Source organism: Narcine bancroftii, unplaced genomic scaffold, assembly GCF_036971445.1.
Source record: "Narcine bancroftii isolate sNarBan1 unplaced genomic scaffold, sNarBan1.hap1 Scaffold_230, whole genome shotgun sequence".
NCBI classification, from domain to species: domain Eukaryota; kingdom Metazoa; phylum Chordata; class Chondrichthyes; order Torpediniformes; family Narcinidae; genus Narcine; species Narcine bancroftii.
In genome coordinates this window covers 400,632-422,326 of record NW_027211965.1, presented here as the reverse complement: position 1 = coordinate 422,326, position 21,695 = coordinate 400,632, and the positions used below count along the sequence as shown (strand labels likewise).

Sequence of the window (21,695 nt, the reverse complement as noted above, 5' to 3'; positions counted from 1 at the left end):
TGGTGAATCGCCTCTGCACTCCCTCCATTGCAAGAACATTCTTCCTTAGATAAGGTGCCCAAAACTGCACACAATGCTCCAGGTGTAGTCTCACCAAGGCCCTGTACAGCTGCAGTAAGGTATCGTTGTTCCTATACTCAAACCCTCTTGATATGAAGGCCAACATACCATTTGCCTTTTTAACCGCCTGCTGTACCTGTATGCTTGCCTTCGGAGAAAGGTGTACAAGTACCCCTAGGTCTCTCTGCACTTCCCCATCTCTTAATCTATTGCCATTCAAATAGTAATCTCTCCTCCAGATTGTATTACCAAAGTGGATAACCTCACATTTATCCAGATTGTAATGCATTTGCCATGTATCTGCCCAGTCCCTCAATTTATCCAAATCACACTAGAGCTTCCTGAACCCCTCTTCCATGCACACAACCCCTCCTAGGTTGTGTCATCTGCAAATTTGGAGATATTACATCCAATCCCCTCATCCAGATCATTAATGTAAATTGTGAACAGCTGGGGTCCCAGTACAGATCCCTGTGGCACCCCACTGGTCACCGCCCCCACTGGTCACCGCCCCCACTGGTCACCGCCCCCACTGGTCACCGCCTGCCACTTAGAAAATGAGCCATTTATCCCAACTCTCTGTCTTCTACCTGCCAGCCAGTTCTCAATCCACATTAATACTTTTCCCCCAATCCCATGAGCCTTGATTTTGGAAGCCAGTCAATTATGCGGGACCTTATCGAAGGCCTTTTTGAAGTCCAGGGACACCACATCCACTGGCTCTCCCCCATCTATTTTACCTGTCACCATCTCAAAGAATTCCAATAGATTTGTCAAGCACGATTTACCTTTTGTAAATCCATGTTGATTCTGTCCGATCCCTTCTCTGCTAGTCATATGCTCCACTATTACATCCTTAATAATGGATTCCATCATTTTGCCCACTACAGATGTAAGGCTCACCGGCCTATATTTCCCCGCTTTTTCTCTACCCCTCTTTTTAAATAGTGGGGTAACATTAGCTACCCTCCAATCCATGGCTACTGATCCTGAGTCTATCGAGTTCTGGAAAATAATTCTTAAAGCATCTGCTATCTGAATGTCCACTTCCTTAAGAACCCTAGGATGTAGATTATCAGGCCCTTGGGATTTATCTGCCTTCAATCCCATCAATTTCCCCAAGACCATGTCCTTAGAGATACTGATTTCTTTCAGTTCCTCCCTTGCATTAGTCTCTATGTTTCCCATCATCCTTGGGAGGTTATTTGTATTCTCTCTTGTGAAAACAGAACGAAAGTAAGAATTTAATTGGTCTGCCATTTCCTTATTCCCCATTATATATTCCCCTGATTCTGACTGCAAGGAACCTACTCTGGATTTCACCAATCTTTTCCTCTTGACATATTTATAAAAGCTTTTGCAGGTTTTTATATTTGCCGCAAGCTTACTTTGGTAATTTATTTTTGCTCTCTTGATCACGTGATCCAGGGGAGTTGTAATAATTCACTTCAATGCAGCATTTTGGATCTATTGACCAGAGTTCCACACTGCAGCAGTGAGGAAGGAATTCACAACTAGTTTTTCTTCTATAGTTACTTCTTACACCAGTGAAATTGAAAGAATAAAATCAGAATTATCAGATGAATGTTTGAGGTGTGGTTAAGATGTCGCAACTTTCTTGCATTCATCTTATCTTTGTCCAAATGTGAGATCATTTTGTGGAGAATTACAATATTTATGGAACAAGTTTTAGGAGATGTTTTTCCACAGAAACTGACCTTATTTTTATTGAGAAATATTGAAGGAACAAGGCCCAAATTAAATCTATTAATATATCAATTGAAATTTGTTAAATTAACGTTAGCGGTGATGAGGACATGTATTGAACTTACTTGGAAATCACATATATTTTTAGGGATGCCCAGATGACATGCAAAAATTCAAAGTTGTATTCCTTTGGAAAAAATTACATTTCACTTGAGAAATATATACTCTATGCTTTTGCAAATTTGGCACCTGAATATTCAAATATCAGGCTTCAATTTGTAATAATGCCCTTTCCATCCCTCTAGACATGTGAGATTCTCCTCTTAGTTACATTTTTTTTTATTTAGATTTGTTAGATTTCTTCGCCACCGTGAACTCTGGGGAAGCGGACGACTAGTGCAGGGCACCAGAAAACAGAAAGACCACACCCCACCAACATCTCAGAAGCAGACAATTCAATCTACAGGTCAGTGACCAAGGAAGCAGACCAGTGCGGGGTTCTGCAGCTGAAAGACCCACATAGGTGGCAGGCTGTTGGTGACTTGAGGAGAGGAACCCACGCAGGCTGTGGGCTTCTGGACAAAGCAGTCAACGAACTCACACCAGGCTGTGGAATGCTAGAGACTGGGTAAAAACTGGCTAAAAGGGTGTCAGGTATCAGACCTGGGATATGAGTGAGTGCTAAATGGTTCCTAATTATGTCAGAGGTTCAAAACTGGAGCTCACATTGCCAATGACTTGGATGGTCTGTGAGCACTGAAAGAGAATCCACAGACCCTCAGTGACTTGGCCCAGGGCTAGGGATGGTGGGGGTGGGGGAGCACTCAGTCTTTCTCTGACTGCAAGAGGCATTTCAGGCAATTTCTGCCAGAGGTGAGTCTGTTTGTCTTACAGCAGGAAAAAAGCAATTTTGTGTGATATGACACTTTTTAATTACATGACAGTAAATTGTCTCCTGAAATAGAGAGAGAGGTTCAAGTTTCAAACTATTACAAACTCCACTCACCAGATTATACCTCTTCCCACTTTTTTTTTGTAAGGACACCATTGATTTTATCACAACTCCTCTGCTGCATCTGTCCTGTGACAGATTATATATTTTACATTGTATATAGAGATTTTTTTGAAAGAGATGGATTGTAGGAGTCGTTTAGGTCACAAACAAATACATACACTGTACAAAACAGCCCTTATTTAAATTGCAAGAGCTTTGCTGAGAGTGAGTCATGCAGGCACCAAGAGCCTTTGCAAAGACAAAACAAGGAGACTGCTTTGCTATAATTTCAAAATTAGGTGCAAATGGATTATTGTTTTTAAAGCAACAGATGAATGGACTCAGAAGTTTGGGTCAGGTGCAGTCATCTGGCTGGTTGCAGTTTGCTGTTCTAAGAAGGTCATGTGGTTTTGCAAGCAGAGAGGAGAGGCCAAATAGGCTTTTCTTCTAAAAGAGAGAGAGAGAGATGGCAAGCTGACATCTTGTTGAAACCCCATTTTGAAGACGGGTTGTGAATTCTCAGTTCAGCCTGTTGAAAAACCTTGTTATCCATACAAGAGGAAATGGCTGGCTAGAAATGGTGTTTCACCTGAAATAAAGGAAACAAAAGGAACTCAATGGTGACCTGCAGAAGAGGTTATCATTTGGAAAACCCTGATGGGTCAAGTTTCTTTGGCAAGACACCAAAGTGGCTGATCAAAGGGAATCAGTTTATGTGTGTCCAATTAGCAAGAAATCCCTCTCTGAAACCAACAAGAAACTTCCTGGAGGGTAAACATTTACTTTTAAGCACCAGAGCTTATCATTCATATTCAAATTCATAAATGTTGAATTCTATGCACAGTATCAGAATTGATAGACACCGGTGAACTTGGAGTTGTGTCAAAGAACTTTATGCACATTAAATACACATGCTCTTCGAATTAGAAGGGGGTAATGGAAGGCTGTTAGGTTAATACTGATGTTAAAGTTTGATCCTGTTTTTTTTAAAGAAAATTAAAAACAATGTTTGTTTAAGTATGAATGGTGTTATTGTTTAAAATCTGCCTCTGATCGAAAGTATTCTTAGACTGAATAGACATCTGGGCCAAATGGCTATTTAAGGACAATCTGTACATGATTGTACATCCTAAAGTACAATGACTACTTCTATCCACTAAAGATTGTTAAGGAGCAAGAATAGACAATACAATCACATAAAATACCCATCCATACAGCACACGTATTAATACACAAAACAATCACACCTCCTTATCAGTCAGGAAGGCCCTACACTTCCCAAAGAGGCTGAGGAGGTCAAGGCCAACGACTCTCATCCTGAGATTTTACAGAGGCGCAGTTGAGTCTCGACCATTGGATGGTATAGTTGCTGTATAGCATCAGACAGCAATGATGCAGAGTAGTGAGGATCACTGGGGTCTCCCTTTTTCTGTAGATGACATTTTCTGGGAGTGTTATTCAAATTGGGCTCAAGGAATAGTACAAAGACCATTTTGATCTAGTGAACAGCATCTTTAACCACGTCCATCATCAAAATCAGGACTTACATGCTGGGGAATAGCTTCTTCCCACAGGCTGTGAGATGGATGAATAGTATCCTGTAAGTGTGATCATCCTCCCAAATATTTATATATGTAGCGTCTACTTCGATAGAGCTACTAAAGCAACACACACACACACACACACACACACACACACACACACACACACACACACACACACACACACACACACCTGGTTAGTCAACACAAAAGTGCTTTATTCAGTCTTTACAGGCTTCTTCTATTTACAGCATGTCCCGGGCTCCATGGGCCAAGGTGGGACATCATTTATGAGTTTGCTGCAGATCCACGGGACCACAGGTTTAAATTAAGTCCTGTGAGTGTCCCGTACCTTCCGGCAGGGGAAATCACAGATCAACGTGCCATTCCTCGGCACGCAGGACCACGTGCATGCGATCAATTAAATGGATGAGTTCCCAGCTGTCTGCCTTATGATTTCATGTGCCGGCCAAAGAACCTTGCCCTCTCGGCCCGCTACACAGCTGATGCACAACCCCCCCCTCCCCCCCCCAGAACCCTTGCCAGAAAGTAAAACACCAGCTGCATGCACCTTAGGTGGACACCCTCATCGTCTGGGCACTGAATGGGTAAAGCGGGATCCACATGAGCAGGCTTTTGTCTGTCCCAACTAAACAGTTGCGAATGTCCCCCAATGTCCAAAGTATACTCAAACCCATCCTTCTTCACCACGCGGAAAACACCCTCATACGGTCATTGTAACAGCACTCCTGGGTCCTGTCTGCACACAAAATCAAAATCAGTGTCCAGGAGTGGTGGGGTACATTCTGTTAAGGGGATCCAAGCCAATGGGTAGGAAAAGCTTTGCTGATCACGATACCATGTCGAAGCTGTGGAAGGAAGTTCAGATCAGAGTTGGTTGTGAAATGAATGTCCCATGAAACTGTAAGGACCGTACCATAAACCATCTCTGCAGACAATGCAGATGTATCTTACTTTGGAGCTGTGTGCACTCCCAAAAGAATGCATGGCAACTCATCAACCTAATTGGGACCAGTGAGTCGTGCCTTAAAAGTGGACTTCAGTTACCGGTGGGAACGAGGGTGAATTGTGTTCCGCGGACTGAATTAATGTGGGAAAACCAAATCTAGCCATCCAGTTGACAATGAATGCTCTGGCCCTTGTCTCAGTGTCACTGGATGGCAACGGGACGGCATCTGGGCAGCACGTGAAATGTTCTACTACTGTTAGAATATATCTCATGTTTTCAGATTCTGGCAATGGTCCAAGCAGGTTTACATGCACGTGTTCCAACTGTCTGCATACCGTGAGGAAATGTTGAAGAGGTGCCTTAGTGTGGCACTGAATTTTGGCAGTCTGGCAGGAGGAACATGTGCAAACCCATTGCACGACGCCTTTTCTCAGTCCATGCTATACATATTTATTTGACATGAGCTTAACAGATGTTCTGATGGATGGATGAGATAAGCTGTGTATCTGGTCAATAAGGTGTTTCCTCCAAGATGCAGGAAACATTGGTCTAATGTAGCCCAAATACATGTCACAAAGTAAGGTTGGCCACCCAGTTGTGCTGGCCCCTGCTGTATGTCCAGATTAGTAATGGCTGTACTGTATGCCTGAACATCAGCGTCCATTGCTTGGACACTGGCTAATTCAGGAATATCAATGTCACCCTGAATGTGAAATATAGTCAGTCTGGAGAGAATATTCATGACGAGATTGTTTTTACCAGATGTTATCCAAGTAGATGTAAGGGAACTCTAAATCTTTGCCCAAAGTGCTTATAACCTGCTGGCAGGTTTGAACAGCATTCTTCAACTCAAGTGGCATCCTAAGACATTCAAAAAGCCAAGAAGGGGTAATAATTACCGTTTTAGGAATGTCTTCCTTATGGATGGGATCTGATGGTATCTCATGACAAGATCAACCATGGAGAAAGCACAGAAATTGTGCAGATGGGAGGAAAAATCTTGCATATGAGGGACGTTAAGACAGTGGGTCTTATCCTGAGATATGTTACGTGGCTTACAACATCTCGAGTACAGACAAAGATGAAAGAGACAGCGACTTTATTCATTGGAATGTAGATGGATGAAGGGGGTTATGGTAGAGGTATTCAAAATTATGAAAGGAATAGATAGACTAGACGTGAGTAGACTCTTTCTCCTGAGGGCAGCGGTGGTTGGAACAAGAGGACATGAGTTCAAGGTAAGGGTGCAAAACTTTTGGTGAAATGTTAGAGGATGCTTCTTCACTCAGAGAGTGGTGGCAGAATGGAATGATTTTCCAGAAGAGATCATTGCGGCAGGGTCCTTTCTGTCATTTAAGAGAATGTTGGATGTGTACATGGATATGAGGGGGTTGGAGGGATATGGCCAGAGTATTGGAGGGGAAAACTAGTGGAGTTGTTCATGTGAACTGGCACAGACTAGAAGGGCCAATATGACCTGTTTCCGTGCTGTAAACAGTCATATGGTTATATGTGCTGGGCTCCACGGGACAAAGTGGGACCTCATTAAGAGTTTGCTGCCGGCAGGTTTGAATTAAGCCCCGTGATTATCCCACGCTTTCCGGCAGGAGACTCCAAAATTCAAAAAGATGAATTAACTATTTCCACGAACCCTCCACTTTTACGTCTATTTTTCTAAATCCACCCCATAATCTAGACATCTTTACTTAACCCAACCCACATTTCTTCTCCCATTCAAAGCTCTCAGTAATACACCAAGGCAGTAAAATAAAAACTCAATGCTGGAAATACTCAGCGGGTCATCTACTGGAAAAATAATCGGAGTTGAAACCTTCAGGTCGATAACCTTTCACTGGGATTCAGAAAGATGATCAAATAAACTGATTCTCTTTGCTGAGAAAAAGAATAGCGGAAATAACAAATTGAAAATGTGGGATGAAATGCCCGAGCAGCAGAAATGGCAGTGGTGCTGGATGAGTGGAGTTGACTCGCTGATCTGCACATCTGTCTGGATGGAGGGGTAAAGGATGAACAAGACAAACATGATGCCGTCACTGTGAGGTTCAATACGACAGCTGCAGAGAATCTGAAATGAAGGAATGGTGAAAATACTTGTTTTTGGATCAATGTGACAAAATTTGACCTGACAAAAGAAAACAACATTGCTTTGCTCTTGCAGAACTCTCTCGATCAAGGGGCACAATAAAATAGTCCAGAAGTCAACATTAAGAAATTGAACAGAGAAGTTATACAAATCTGCAGCAAGAGATAAAACACAGTACATAATTCCATGAAAGTGGTGTCACAGGACGACAGGGTTCTAAAGACAGCTTTTTTTCATCTTGGTCTTCATTAATTAACATATTGAAAATAGGAGTTGGGAAGTTATGGTGAGGTTGGATAAGATGTTGGTGAGGCCAAATATGGAGTATTGTGTGCAATTCTGGGCACGTAGCTACAGGAAGGGTATTAGTAAGATTGAAAGAGTGCAGAGAAGATTTATTCGGACGCTGCCAGGTCTTCCTGAGTTGAGCTCCAGGGAAAGGTTGAACAGGATTGGACTTTATTCCTTGGAGTGTTGAAAAATGAGTAAGAGATTGCTTAAAGTGGCATATGAATGGGAAAAAAGGCTAAGAAAGACTGCAGTGGACCCAATTGTGAAGGAAACATTTTGCTCGAGAAAAATTGTCTTTGGCCCATTTCCTCTGGAGTTATGAAACCACTCACAGAACAAGTCAATGATGTACGATTAAAATAGAGGTTTTCAAACTTTTTCTTTCCAATCACATTCCACCTTAAGTAATCCCTTACTAACAGAGCACTTCTGGCACAGGGACTAAGTGGAATATGATCCGGCGGTTGGGGGTGGGGTTGTGGAGGAGGAATTTGAAAATCACTGCTCCAGATGTAAAGATTACTCCATCTCAGTTTTAAGCAGACATCCTTTTATTCTGAGGTTGTGCCCACTGGTCCTAAACTCTCCCAGTACTGGCAAAATCCTATCTATTTTGTGAGTTGGTACAGATTAGTTCAGATTTTGAGAAAAGATGGATGGACAGAACTTTGCAACAACATAATGACAGTCAGTACAAAAGAAGCCACAGCGAGCTTGCATGGGAGCCAGGAAGGGAAAGTAGCCACTTCATTGAAATGGAAGCAAGAGAATGGGCTCAGGAGCCAGAACCCAAGTGAGAGAAATTCTGGTTCATGAGCAAGTCACTAAAACCCAATGATGCCTTCCAAAGTGCATTCCGATTTGGGAATACGAGGCATTCATCTCGACTTATTTCACCAGTTTGGGCATTTTAGATCATTAATATTCCCCAGTATTCTTAAAAATCTGATGATGAGGTGTTACATGTGTTGTTAAGAGGTGTAACAATGCAGCTCGCAGTATTTGCACAGCAGATATAATAAGGGATCCACCCTTCCCCCTCTCCTTCATAGTGTCTATTTAAGACAAACATAATCTGCAAAGAAATGATGATGAGATCACAAGATGAAGCAGTAGAACTTAATTCATCTTTTGATTTGATCGTCTAAACAAGTTTAAAAAAAATTACAGAGCAGTGAGGGTCTGGGATGCATTGCTGGGGTGGAGGTGGGGGCTGGAGCAATAAGGACATTCAAAACACTCTAAGATACATGGATGGAAAAATAATAGAGGGTAATGAGTGTGAGGTAGGGAAGGGTTAGATTTGTAATGGCACTGATATATCATAGTTTACAAACAATTAAAGAATACCCTCACTTGTTTCTTCCAGAAGACAATGCAGTCGAACTTCTTTATCCTCCTCAGACACAACATTGCATTCTTCAACTCCCCAAACACCACTCAGCCAAACCCTTTTGACGTTCTCATTGGCTCAGTGCCACATTGTAATCCTGACCCTGTCTCTCTACTCCTCCTGCATCCGAGATCCATCACCCATATACTGATGTTTAACACACCCGGACACATGGGCTATTCCTCCAGCGCGATTATCCAATTACATCATCAGCGGCAACTGGCACCGTTCCCAAAGCAGGCAGATACATCACCGTGACAGCCCCGCCCACCTCCAGCCTCCAATCCATGGAAGGAGGCGACTGAATGGAACTGTCCCCAGTGTAACGGTCTGGAGGGTTGACAGTTCGGCCTCACCTCGTATGATACTGCAAGACAGACGATGCAGGGGTATGACTGGTCCTCTGGCTCTGGCCCTGATGCAGAACGTGTATTCGAAATACACTGGCTTCAACCTGTTGATGGAAACAGTGTTACATTTTCCATTCCTGTCAATCACAAAACACTATGGATGGTGTCATAAGACCCAGACAGAACCATCGTAAATGGGCTAAAGTGGTTTACGAACATCATCATGTCAAAGAAACACATGAGTACAGCGTGGTAAATCATTTGGCACATCCACTGCAGATGATGCTGCCACATAGGAGAACATCAGAGTAATCTCATTTTCTCAAAGACGGTCAAGATAACTGACCTGTTCATGGAGCACTGTGTCTGGACTCAGATTCACAAACTCACCTGGCAAGGTCAGCATACAGCCATAGACTAGCTCTACCACTAAACATCCATGATCTGCCCTAAGAGCTGTAGTCACACAAAGGAGAACCATGGGCAAATGTTCGCTCCATGTCGATGATTTGCCACCTGCTGTCAATGGTGCTATCGATTGTCAATGGAAATGCTCAAAGAAGCTGTTGGCCCTGAAATGCTCAGCGATAATTCAGGTAGTGCCCAGAGGATCAGTGAGAGCTCAGACCAATGCTGACTCGAACTGAGACCCTCGATCTGTTGTAATAGTGCCCAGAACACCAGAAGATGGAATCCAATGATCCACAAAAGTCCAAGCAATTGTCTCTGCAGAGATGCCAATGATAGGAATTTCATCCTGCCACCTGGTAGTCCTGTCCTCACCCGTGAGCAGTGAAGTACATTGCCGAGATGGTGGAAGTGGACCTTGGAAGCCACAAGGTGCACGTGCTGGAAATAGGAATCCAAAACAACAAAATCCCCCAGCTTGAATTTCATGTGCCTGGAGACTTTAGTGTGTTGACCCACCAAGCAAGTCCTTGCCCATAATCCAACATGCTGTTTCACACAAAGCCAGGTAAGATGTTCCTTAACCAGTTTGATTGATGCTCTTCTACCAGGAAGAGATAGATTATGAAGAGAAAATCTCCTGCCTCATAGCCGCCCACACAAACAGCCTAGTCCTTCCTGTTGGGGGAAAAAAAAAATCAGACCAACTTTTCAGCCGATTCATCCAGGGTCACATCTTGAAGATGGAGACCAGAGTTGATCTGGTTACACCGGATGAAATCGGGATCAGTGCACCGTGCATGAGCCATGGCATTGAAATTAATGTCAGTAGTTGTATGTAATGTCGCACCTGGATTAGGCACCAACCACAGCATTCGCTTTCTCTCAGATGTCATGTGTGTCAAATGAAAATTGAAGGATGAAGTGCAAGTGCCGAGTCTCCCTTGGAAAGTAGAGATAGAGTATGCATAAGAGGCTGGTGGTCTGTACAAATGGTCAAAGGATGACCTTCCAATAAAAAGCTGAAATATTGCATTGGAAATTAGGATTCATGAGGGAATTAGAAAGAAACATTTCCAAATTGTATCTTCTACTTCAACAGGAATGTCCAAACCCAGACTTGAATAAATCAAAAGAAAGATATGAATTGGATTTTGGAACTGAAATTGATCCTTTTTGGTGGTCTGACATTTGTTGGGACAATAATTAATGTTTTTGATAGTTAATTATAACTTATTCATCAATTATATTTAATGCCACATCAATTAATTTATTCCTAATTTTTCAAATTCATGTTTTAGATCTGAATCCCATCTTAAAATTGATTGTGGGGAAATGCAAAATTGTATTCCCTGAGCAAATGTGACTTATAATATTAGAATTGGGTATGATACATAATTCAAAATATGGAAACCATATTTAGATATGGGTTTGGATATCTAATGTTTTCACTTCTCCACCCCACCACCACTTTTTTTTAATCTTAATGGTTGAACCTTATCATGTTGATTTAATTCTAATATTTTATTAATATCCTGCCTTTCCTTTTGGGAGGGAATAGTTACCACAGGAGCTTTGCACCTAGATCTGTATTTTTAATCTTTTATACTTTTTTCTCTTTTCACTTTTATGTACATTAAAACATTTATTTTTTATTCTATTTTGATCAATGTATCATTTGGATATGTTTCTATTATAATATTGAACTGTATACAAAACTATAAATATATTTTTTTAAAACTTAAATATTTCACTGCGAGATAGATAGCTTAGAGTTCTTGCCTAAATGTACTATACTTTGCCTGAGCTGGTGACCACTTGGCTGGAAAAAAAATGCCAAAGTTTCCAATCGCCCACAGACTCATTGTTCGAACACTGGTTCCACAGCACTGACCGATGCATCTGCGGTAAGAGAGCAACGCCTTGGGCATTTGATGTACAACCTTAGTGGCATTTGTAAGAACAGTGTTCACTTCATGGAAAGCATACACGGCATAGTCTTTCAAAGTTAAGGTCTTTTTGAAACAGACATCAGATCCTTTGAGTCATTCAGCAAGAGGAAATAGAGATGCTGTGGCATTCACCAGGAAACAGCAATAAAAATTCCTCATACCTAAAAACCATCACAACTGGCCAACCTTAACGGGGGGAGGAAATTCTCAAAATTCACGCACTTCCCATTCATCAGGCAAAATACCATGTTACATAACTCTAGGCCTCAAAAATACAAGATCAGAAGCACCAGAAACAATTTCCTGGGATTGATCATGATGCCACGTTCCTCAAGCCTTGGAAACAATGAGATAAGGTGGCTCTTGTGCTCCTCTTCATCCACATTTACAACCAGAATCTCCTCGATCAACACAAGCACCAAACAAACCCAAGGCCAGTGAGTTTGTGGTCCATGAACCACTGGAATGTCTGAGCTGCATTCCATAGACCGAATGGTATTCTCAGAAACTCAAACATGCCGAACAGGAGCATCACTGCTGTCTTTGTGACATCCGGAGACTCAAATGGAATCTAATAGTAAGCACGTTCTAGATCTATTTTAGCAAATGCATATTTGCCGTGGAGGTTTGCTGAGGAGTCTTGTAAATTTGGAATATTGTATCAGTCAGGCACGGTGGAATTGTTCAGGAGACGATCATCTCTGCAAGGCCGCCAATCCCTAGTTTTTTTCACAACCATATGTAACCGTGAAGCCCAGCAGCTGTCAGATCTGTGGACTACGCCCAACTCTTGCCAATCCAATCTTGCGATTTTAAGATAATCTGGGGGTATTACGAGCCTGCGTCTCAGACCATGCCTTTATATGGTGGCTTATTGCATGTCTGTACACCGTTACGATGGGGTCACAGGTGAGGAAAACACTTGAGCAAGGCTTGGAAAGGGCAGGAATCAGGTTGAAGGCTTGTCAGGCAGCAGATGGCACTGGAAGGACAACAAATGCAGCTCACTTGCATTCAAGAGCTGCAGTCCACACAACGTTTTTTCAAATACATCACGGAAAAATGTGACAAGAAATCCACTCGCAAAATGGAATTTTCCACATTTACAACTGAAAAACCACCCAAAAAGATTGCAAGACAGAAATGAAACACGAGTAACCTGTGGCCATGTTTGAAAAAGAGAATCATTTGTAGCTGAAAGAACAAATGACATATTAGAAAGACTATGTTCCTCAGGGATTGGAGAGACTGGCACCGATCCAAAGTGACAGATAATTTTGGAGTTTTACATAGAGATGGCAAACAAATAACCTACTCCAACAATTGCCTCGAATGTTTCCATTTTTCTCAGTTGCCTTCGATAATCTCTCTCAAATGAGAACAAGATCCCAAGAAAAAAGAACAGAACCAGGCCACCAGGCCCATTGAGTCTGCTCCGTAAATACACACTGAGCTACTCTTACACTCCTTCCAATTTCCAGCCTTTTCCCCATATCCCTTCATGCCCTCACTAACGAGATACTTGTCTATTTCTTGTTTAAATACTTCCAGTGATCTGGCTTCCACTGCTGTATGAGGCAGTAAGTTCCACAGCTCCATGACACTCTGGTGAAAGAAGTTCTTCCCAATCTCTGTTTTGGATGGATAACCTTTAATTTACTTGTCCTCGATTCACCCACCAAGGGAAACATCTTACCCGCATCCACCCTATCTAAACCTTTCAAAATACAAAATGTCTCCATGAGCTTTCTTCTTTAATTTCCGATACCCCAATGAATACAACCCAAGAGCTGTCAAGCACTCCTTGTACATTGTATTTTGCATTCTGGGAATCATCCTCGTCATTCTCCTCTGCACCCTCTCCAAAAATATCACATCCTTTCTCAGTTAGGGGGCCCAAAACTGCACCCAGTACTCGAAATGAGGTCTCACCAGTGCCCCATAGAGCCTCATCAACACCTCTTTACTCTTGTACACCATTCCTCTTGAAATGAATGCCAACATAGCATTCGCTTTCTTCATGACCAATTTCACCTGGTCGTTAACTTTTAGGTTTCCTTGCACAAGGACACCCAGGTCCCTTTGCACATCCAAGGTCTGATTTTCATCCCATCCAAATAGTATGCTTCCTGTTTATTTCCACTGCCAAAATGTACAACTGTACATTTCTCGGTGTTAAATCTCATCTGCCATCATTTTGCCCAGTTTCCTAATCTGTTTATATCCTTCTGCAACTTTACGGTTTCTACACTTCCTACTCTGTCCCCTATCTTGGTGACCTCCGCACATTTGGCCACAAAATCATTTAAACCACAATCCAAATCTTTAATTTATTTATCCTTGGAATATATCTATCCTGCATTCTTTTTATTACTGCCACATGCCAATCCAGAATCGATCATTACTGAACCTGAACATGTTTATTGTGATAAACATCTTCTAATAAATGTTCTGGATTGAATATTTTAAAATGTTGTTGTGGTTCCTCTTCATCACCTCTTTGGAAGCTGAATTCACAAAATTTTCCAAATATTTTTTCAGTAATAATTCTGTGGTACAGAGGGTAACTAATCTTTCCTAGAGGTTAAAAGTTGCATTTTGATTTTGTTGTCTCAACTGAACATTGAACAAGGTGAAGGCTGATTAAAATGGATTCAGTAATGATGGCCTTCAAATTTTGTATTATTGCTGTGGCTACAAGGCTTGAATAATAAACTGGTATTTCTACCGGGAATTAACTCATGGAAATGTTCTAAATACATTCATTGGAGATAGACCTTTGTGAAAAGTTTATTGCCCATTGGCAACAATCCTTGAAAAGAGATGAATCATCACCCAATAGAGCATAATCCAATCTGTCAGCACATGGTCCATACACATCACCCATTATTCCCTCTTGTTCATGTGCCCAACCAAATGCCTCTTAAATCGTGGTGATTTCACCACTATCCTGGCAACGTGGGCCAGACCCCCACCGCACTGTGCAAAAACCTGCCTCACTTCTCTCCTTTTCCCCTCTCATGTTCAATATAGGCATCGTAGTATTTTTACATCTCCCACAGGGGAGGGGGAAGAAGAAATCTACCTTCTCCAGGACTACAATAATTGGATAAATTTCAACCAGGTCATCACTCAGCTTCCAATGTTCCAGAGAAAACTATCCAAATTTTTCCAACCTCTCCCCAGAACCAATGCTCTATCCCAAGCAACCCCCTGATAAACTCTTTTTGTTATGCAGCAACTAGAAATGCAGAAAACACTTGAAATGTGGTCTAACCACGTTTATACTTCATGCCCTGCTCAATGAAGAATACTTTCTTTAACACCCTACACTTTTGTTGCCACTTTCAAGGAGCTCGCGCTTGCACCCCAAGATCCCTCATTGCAACACTACTACAACTCTTCTCAAAGTGCAAGACACTTGTCCAGATTAAACTCCATCTGCCATTTCTCTGCCCACATTTATAAGTCATCTGGTTTGGAAGGGAAAATACGAGGAGAACTGGGTGAATCAATAGGAGAGAGAGATAAATATGGGGGAGTGTGGGCAGGTTACATGAACTAGGAAAATTCCATATTCATACCATCGATTCACAAATTCAATAAGAGATGGTTCCTCTGGATTTGACCTCACCCTGACAATGGAGGAGGCAGAAGACAAAGGTCAGAGTGGGAATGGAATGGAACTTAAAACATCTTGTGACCATGAGCCAAGATGGCCATTGTGATCGACGTGGAGGTGCTCAGCCAATCTGTCATTTACTCTGGATTGGATTTCCTGCCACAGAGTGCAAGGACATGGTTGGAGGAGGTGATTGTGAAACATTACCCTGCATGAGAATCCCTGGATGGTGGTAACTGATGTAGATTGCAGGAGAAAATGCCCAAGGACTGGGAGGAATTAGGAATCTGTAATTATTTGAAAGATCTTACTGTAAGATTCATCACCAATGAGTAGGAAAGCAGATTCAGTCTATTCTCCCTCTCAGAAAGATTTAGTTAATAAACAAAACAATCTTTCAGTACAGCCAGGGGCAAAAGGGCTCTTAATTTAGTCTTGCAATCAACAGACTTTGAAGATACCCACTGTAAAAGACTCAAAATTCAATTCTAGATTCACTTCTGGTGAAAGTATAAGAGCCAGTGGCTTGCTTAATCAGATTAGCCTTTTTCTGAGTTTCCATTTTGACTTTCACACCATCAAATGCAAGCCCCAGTTTTTGATCCCCAAGCATTTTCTATCCTTACCCACTTTGCAACCACACCTACCTGAAATTGGAACAAACAACAGCTAATTTTAACATGTATAAATCATATACAAAATAATTTACCGACATTTTCACATCACTGTCGCCACTGAGTGATAACTTGTGCCCATCAGGAAACTGCACCAGCCACTAAAGGGTGCTATTTACCTTGGTGTTACTGACTCTTTTCCAGTGTTACTTTCAGTCATAATGACATATTCAACATGCACAATATTTCTTTTCTTACTGACCAGACCTATAAAGCATTATGTAAAAAAGAGAAAAGCTCAAGTCAACCAGGAGATACAAACTCCTGACTGCAATGTTGCTGTGCAAATTTGCTACATAATTGAAGTCTCACAGAGCTTACAACAGATATTCAAAGTCAAGCAATAACAGAATATTACAGCACGGTACAAGCCCTTTGGCCCACGATGTGCTGATCTCGATATTTCTCACAAAAAAAACCCTGTAGCGGCTTCTGCGGTAGATGCTACTCAATAAAGGCAAACACATACAAAGGTAGTCAACTCAAGACTGGTTTATTGCAGACATACACAGACCTTTTATTCCCTGCCTGTCAATGAGAATATTAGTGAACACCTTCCGGTCCACAGGACCAGCAGATTAAAGCTACGAGCCATTAGTGCCCAGTGCCTTTAGGCAGGGGCTTCATCTGATCCACTCACTGTACTTTGGTGCCCAGCACTGTTAGCTCGCGACGTGTCAGGTAAGTCTGTGAACTGATGGTGGTGGTTTGTAATACTGCGCTGTGCATCCGCTACAACCCTGTTTTTCTTTCACCCATGTATGCCTGTCTAAGAGTCTCTTAAATGCTCCTTACGTGATATTGTAATGGATAAATATATTTGGAGAATTTGGTAATATTTGGGATTTTGGTAAGATTTAGAGTAGGTTACATACATACACACACAAATACATTTTAAAACATCTTATTTGAAAGACTGAAGAAATATTGAAGATCTCTGGAGAATGTTATGCACATTCACAAGTAGGTGTTAATCAAACTGATGTCATAAAATGAATGACCATTGTTTGGAAATGGAGCCAGGATGGCTACAAGTACATTTCTGCAGGGTGCTTACAGGAAATTCACTCCTTGGTTTTGTTTATCTAACACTAGGTTAAGCAGAAGAAAGAACTCCTGTTGTTTGGAAAAAGAGGAATGGAACTCTGTAGTAGCTTGCAGGAAGAAGTTACCCTCTGGAAAACCCTAACGGGGCAAAGTTCAACAGTGAGACATTGAGGTGACTAATGGTCACAGTTGTGGAAATCCTGGAACAACACATCTCTCTCTAAAAACCCTACAAGAACTATCCTGAGCGGTAAACATTTACCTATCGAGCACCAAATCCTGGTGAAATGTATACACATTCCATTCTGTGCACAGCGGAATTGCCTGCATCCAGAGAACTTGGAAGAAAGAGAAGTAAGATTGAACTGTGAACCAAATCACTTTTCTTAAATTTAAACACATTACAAATATGTGCACTTAGAATTAAAAAGGGGTTAATTTGGGTTTGTTAAGTATAGAGTTAGGTTAAAGTTTAATTCTATTTTCATGATTAAATTTGATTAAAAATAACTTCTGCTTTAAAAACCACTTGTCTTGGTGAATGTCTCTTGGTGCTGGGTTTTGGGATCCTTTGGGCTCTTAACAATATCTGCTTGGATAATGACATTGGGCCTGTTCAAAGTAGGAAATGGCTTCTACCAGCAGGAATTTCTATTTGATAAAAAAATATTGATAGGTGGCTGGCCACATACTTTTCCTAAAAATTAATACCCTCTCCCTCCCTAAACCACATTCAGCCCCGTGACATCTTTCTACATTGCATTACTGGGACCACCAAAGACCTGACCCATTTCCCATCTCTCCTTGCAATGCCAATAATGGCAGCTGCCATTAAGAACTGACAAATCACATTTTAATTCAGCAAGCAACATGAAGGTTATCCTGACATCCTGCATAAAAGGAAGGGTCAACAAACCTTCCTAATTTTGTTACTTCATTTTTATTTTGATTCCCATGCGGCATTAGCAAAAACTGTCCTATCCATTGGCTCACCAAATTATGAGTAAAATCATGATCCCTGTTCATGAAAACCCATTACTTTCAATGTTACACAGATAAACTAGGAAGAATTCTGTAATAAAAGTGAATAAAACATTGAAAGAATTTCCCCCTTATCAACGCTGAGATTATAGCCCACTAGGCGACCGGGCAAGCAAAAAAGGCCAAATCACTGCAACACTTGGACAGTCCAAGATGGCACTGAGAAGGAGCCTGGGCCGTGCACCATGTGCGGGCTGAGATGCCCTTCACTTCCGCGTAGCGGCCAGCCAGCTGGAGAGTGATGCTGGAAGTGAGGGGTACGTCACCAGAAGTGGGTGGGCCAGTGAGCACACGTGGGGAATTTAAACCAGAAAAGCCAGTCTTTGTTTTACACTCACCTTGGTTGGATGTCTCTTTATTTGGTAGCGCTGCCGCAGCGGATGCTACAAATGGATAACTTCTTACTTGCTGCAACCAAACAGGTCTGCAAGATACACCAACCTAAATAGAAAACATGACCAGAAATCCCAGAGATCATAAATTCAAAAGGATTGGTGAAATCTTTACTCTGTATTTTTAACACCAAAGTCCCTATATTTTTAAGGCATTCGATCAAGTAACTGAGAAACATTACATTTTAAACACATGGTACGTCAGGATCAGAAGGATTGGAGCATTATTGTTCAAGTGACACAACTTTAAAAAATAACATCTAACTTTTTTTTTTAAATTTTTTATTTTTCACACCATAAATCACATTAGCCATGATACACACTTTTTCCTTTTCACACATATACAGTGACATTTTCTCCTCCCCCCTCCCTCCTCCCAACCCACCCCCCCACCCCCCCCCATCCATTTAAGGTATACAATCTGGGTTACAATAAACAAGTCAGACAATGTTGTCATTCAACAAAAATACACCAGAAATTCTACTGAGTCCATTCTTTTCTGTCCTTCTCCTTCCATCAACTTAGGTAATGATTGTCCCCGGTAGGTTTTCACTATTGTATTTAATGTAAGGCTCCCATATTTGTTCAAATATTTCGATATTATTTCTTAAACTATATGTAATTTTTTCTAATGGAATACATTTATTCATTTCTATATACCATTGTTGTATTTTCAAATTATCTTCCAATTTCCAGGTTGACATAATACATTTTTTTGCTACGGCTAGAGCTATCTTAACAAATCTTTTTTGTGCATCCTCCAAATCAATTCCAAATTCTTTGTTTTTTATGTTACTTAGGAGAAAGATCTCTGGATTCTTTGGTATATTGTTTTCTGTTATTTTATTTAATATCTGATTGAGATCTTACCAAAATTTTTCTACTTTCTCACATGTCCAGATTGCATGAATTGTTGTTCCCATTTCTTTTTTACATCGAAAACATCTATCAGATACTGTTGGGTCCCATTTATTTAACTTTTGAGGTGTAATGTATAGTCTGTGTAACCAGTTATATTGTATCATACGTAGCCTCGTATTTATTGTATTTCTCACCGTTCCAGAACATAATTTCTCCCATGTTTCCTTTTTTATCTTTATATTTAAATCTTGTTCCCATTTTTGTTTAGTTTTACCATTTGTTTCCTCATTATCCTTTTCTTGCAGTTTAATATACATATTTGTTATAAATCTTTTGATTAACATTGTATCTGTAATCACATATTCAAGGTTACTTCTCTCTGGCAAACTCAAACTGCTTCCTAATTTATCCTTCAAGTAGGATCTCAATTGGTAATATGCCAGCGCTGTATCTCCAGTTATATGGTACTTATCTCTCATTTGTTCAAAGGATAAGAATCTACTTCCTGAAAAACAATTTTCTATTCTTTTAATCCCTTTTTTTTCCCATTCTCTAAAGGAAAGGTTATCTATTGTAAAAGGGAGTAACTTATTTTGCGTCAATATTAGTTTTGGTAATTGATAGTTTGTTTTATTTCTTTCTACATGAATCTTCTTCCAAATATTGAGAAGTTGATGTAATACTGGAGAAGTTCTATGTTGTACCAATTTTTCATCCCATTTATATAATATGTGTTCAGGTATCTTTTCCCCTATTTTATCTAATTCTAATCTCGTCCAGTCTGGTTTTTCCCTCGTTTGATAAAAATCTGATAGGTATCTTAATTGTGCGGCTCTATAATAATTTTTAAAGTTCGGCAATTGTAAGCCTCCTTGTTTATACCATTCTGTTAATTTATCTAGTGCTATCCTCAGTTTCCCCCCTCTCCATAAAAAATTCCTTATTATTTTCTTTAACTCTTTGAAGAATTTTTCTGTCAGTTGTATTGGCAATGCCTGAAATAAGTATAATATCCTTGGAAAAATGTTCATTTTAATACAGTTTATCCTTCCTATTAGTGTTAGTGGTAAATATTTCCAATGCTCTAAATCGTCCTGTAATTTTTTCATTAGTGGATAATAATTGAGTTTATATTGTTGGCCAAGATTTTTGTTTATTTGTACACCTAGGTATCTTATTGCCTGCATTTGCCATCTAAATGGAGATTCCTTCTTAAATTTTGAGAAGTCCGCATTATTCATAGGCATTGCTTCACTTTTATTTACGTTGATCTTGTAACCCGACACTTCTCCATATTCCTTCAATTTCTTATATAATTCTTTTATTGATAGTTCTGGTTCTGTTAAGTATACTATAACATCATCTGCAAATAGACTGATTTTATATTCCTTGTCTTTTATTTTTATTCCTTTTATATTATTGTCTATTCTTATGTGATACTACAACAGGAAAAACGAATGGAATCAGACACATTCTATGAGCATTGGGAAGCAAAAAATGGATTGGTTTTCCATCCCTTCCTCAGCGACCCAATGACCCCGACAGGTCCTCCCCGACCTGCGACCATAGTGTAGTCCAAAGAATCAATCAGACCCCACAATGGTCGCAAATCGGCGTTTTGCCCCCGTGCGAGGAGCCCTGAAGTCTTAGAGCCTATTTTTAAAATCAAACGATTTGACAAACAAGAACAGACACAGGACACGTAAAACCCAAAATGTGCGGATTGACTTTGTGACTCAGCGTCTCGGGCTCCATCGGCTGGGGGCAGCCATCTTAATTTCTGTGCGCATGCGCGAGTGTCAGTTGGCGCTTGCAAATACGATTCAGTTCGTGGCCCTCAGTTGGGACATGCGTATCAGCCGCGCATGCGCGAACCGAACTCCGTTGCCAACCCACCACGCATGCGCAAACCAGACTTGCCAATCACCTGCCCCCACCCCTTCCCGCTGCAAGTAAGCCCGCGGCCTCCAGCCTCGCCCTGTCGGCGGCATCAGGCCTCACACCGACGCCTCGGCTCGACCCAAACACCCCGCCGGTACCGGCCGCTCCCGGGTGGGGCCCGGTGGGCTACGGGTCGCCCGCTTTCCCTGGACCGCGCCACCGTGGAAGGTTCCGGCGCCTTCGCCAACTTACTCCCATTCGCGCCCGAGGCGACACGACGGACCCCGAGCAGACGACGCTGCCGCAAATGTCCCGCCTCCTCACAGCAAGAGCCAATCAACCCGCGAACCCGCCCATCAATCCAACCCGACTTCAGCGTCCAATCAAATAGCGGCCTCACCGAATCA

General features: G+C 41.3%; 1 long non-coding RNA gene across 1 annotated transcript; it reads right to left on the bottom strand.

Moving 5' to 3' along the window:
* Positions 1–2,562: 2,562 nt before the first annotated feature.
* Positions 2,563–21,620, bottom strand: LOC138750697 (uncharacterized). Its single transcript, XR_011349476.1, has 4 exons — positions 21,541–21,620; positions 18,493–18,595; positions 9,417–9,514; positions 2,563–3,350 (listed from the first exon to the last, which is right to left on the bottom strand). It is a non-coding gene; the product is annotated as an uncharacterized lncRNA (long non-coding RNA).
* Between the last annotated feature and the right edge of the window lie 75 nt (positions 21,621–21,695).